The 2417-nt window shown below is 35.6% G+C and overlaps 1 non-coding gene across 1 annotated transcript; it reads right to left on the bottom strand.

Annotated features, from left to right (window-relative positions):
* Positions 1 to 2081: 2081 nt before the first annotated feature.
* On the bottom strand, positions 2082 to 2189 carry LOC130937370 (small nucleolar RNA R71). The gene has a single exon (XR_009068591.1). It is a non-coding gene; the product is annotated as a small nucleolar RNA R71 (small nucleolar RNA).
* Positions 2190 to 2417: the final 228 nt, after the last annotated feature.

Here is a 2417-nt window from a genome sequence, read left to right as displayed (position 1 = left end):
ATTTCGCACACCAAGTTTTTGGCGCCGTTGCCGGGGATTGTTTCGTGTATGGACAACTGACGGTTCATCTTGTTGCTTAGATTAGGTATTTTTCTTCAGAGTTCTTAAGAATGAATTCTAGTGTTTCAAGGTGATGTTCTTATCATCACCAAAGCTGATTGATTCTCATCAATTTAGCTCTTGAATGCAATGTCCTGCTGAAGCTTGGCTAGCCATGTCTAATTCCTTTAGACTAAAGCTTTAGACTAACATTGCATGATTCCTGGAATTCTCATTAAGAATTTTGATACCTTTATTTTCTTTCCCATATAATTTTCGAAAAAGCACAAAAAAAAAATTACAAAATCATAAAAACCAAAAATATTTTATGTTTCTTGTTTGAGTCTAGTGTCTCATCTTAAGTTTAGTGTCAATTGCATGCATTCATTCATGTATCTTAAGGATCTTCAAGTAATTCTTGATTATTTCTTACTCTGATCTTTGAATTCTCTTGACTTGAGTGTTTTGTTGTTCTCCATATGCATTCTCATTTTGTCAGTGTCAGTAGTATACAAACTGCTAAGTTTGGTGTCTTGCATGCATTGTTATTTGATTTTAGTTGCATTTTGATTATTAAAAATCCAAAAAATTTGTGTCTTCTCAAGTCAATAATACAAAAAATTAAAGATTCAGAACATACAGCAGAGGAATTACACAGAAAAAGCTGGGCGTTCAAAACGCCCAGTGAAGAAGGACAGACTGGCGTTTAAACGCCAGCCAGGGTACCTGGTTGGGCGTTTAAACGCCCAAAAAGGTAGTGCATTGGGCGTTAAACGCCAGAATGTGCACCATTCTGGGCGTTTAACGCCAGGATGGCACAAGGGGGAGGATTTTGTTTTCAAATCAATTTTTTTTAAGTTTTCAAAGTTTTTCAAAATCAAATCTTTTTCAAATCATATCTTTTCAATCAAATGTTTTCAAAATCAATTTCTTTCCTTTTTCAAAGATACTTGCTATCAATTAATGATTTGATTCAACATTTTAAGTATGTTGCCTTTTCTGTTGAGAAAGGTTTAATGTTTGAATCATATCTTTTCTTGTTAGGCAAGTCATTAATTTTTAAAATCAAATCTTTTTAAAAAATTGTTTTCAAATCATATCTTCTCAATCACATATTTTTAAAAAAAAAACCAATCATATCTTCTTAACCTCATCTTTTCAAAATAGTTTTCAATCAAATCTTTTTGACTTCTAATTTCAAAATCTTTTTCAAAACTCACTTGATTCTTTTTCCACTTTGAGTTTTCGAAAATTATCAATCAATTTTTCAAAATGATTTTAAAAACTTTTTAATTAATTTTCGAAAATTTTCTTCCCCTCTTCCCACTTCCTTCTATTTATGGAGTACCACTCCTTCTCAATGCACAATTCGAACTCTATCTGATTAAGTTCGAATTCTTCTACCTCTTTCTTCTATTTTTCTGTTCTTCTGACACCTCAAGGAATCTCTATACTGTGACATAGAGGATTCCATATTTTCTTGTTCTCTTCTCTTTCATATGAGCAGGAAAAAAGACAAAGGCATTCTTGTTGAAGCTGACCCTGAACCTGAAAGGACCTTGAAGCGAAAGCTAAGAGAAGCTAAGGCACAACTCTCTGTAGAGGACCTAACCGAATTCTTCAAAGAAGAAGAACCCATGGCAGCCGAAAATAACAACAATGCAAACAATGCAAGGAAGGTGCTGGGTGACTTTACTGCACCTACTCCCGACTTCTATGGGAGAAACATCTCTATCCCTGCCATTGGAGCAAACAACTTTGAGCTTAAGCCTCAATTAGTTTCTCTAATGCAACAGAATTGCAAGTTCCATGGACTTCCATTGGAAGATCCTCATTAGTTCTTAGCTGAATTCTTGCAAATCTGTGACACTGTCAAGACTAATGGGGTAGACCCTGAGGTCTACAGACTTATGCTATTCCCTTTTGCTGTAAGAGACAGAGCTAGGATATGGTTGGACTCACAACCTAAAGAAAGCCTGGACTCATGGGAAAAGCTAGTCAATGCCTTCTTGGCAAAGTTCTTTCCACCTCAAAAATTGAGTAAGCTTAGAGTGGAAGTCCAAACCTTCAGACAGAAGGATGGAGAATCCCTCTATGAAGCTTGGGAAAGATACAAACAATTGATCAGAAAATGTCCTTCTGACATGCTTTCTGAATGGAGCATCATAGGTATTTTCTATGATGGTCTGTCTGAACTATCCAAGATGTCTTTGGATAGCTCTGCTGGAGGATCTCTTCATCTGAAGAAGACGCCTACAGAAGCTCAAGAGCTAATTGAAATGGTTGCAAATAACCAATTCATGTACACTTCTGAAAGGAATCCTGTGAACAATGGGACAAGTCAGAAGAAAGGAGTTCTTGAGATTGACACTCTGAAT

Source organism: Arachis stenosperma, chromosome 6 (genome assembly GCF_014773155.1).
Source record: "Arachis stenosperma cultivar V10309 chromosome 6, arast.V10309.gnm1.PFL2, whole genome shotgun sequence".
In the NCBI taxonomy this organism is placed as follows: domain Eukaryota; kingdom Viridiplantae; phylum Streptophyta; class Magnoliopsida; order Fabales; family Fabaceae; genus Arachis; species Arachis stenosperma.
This window is presented reverse-complemented; position numbering and strand designations above follow the sequence as displayed.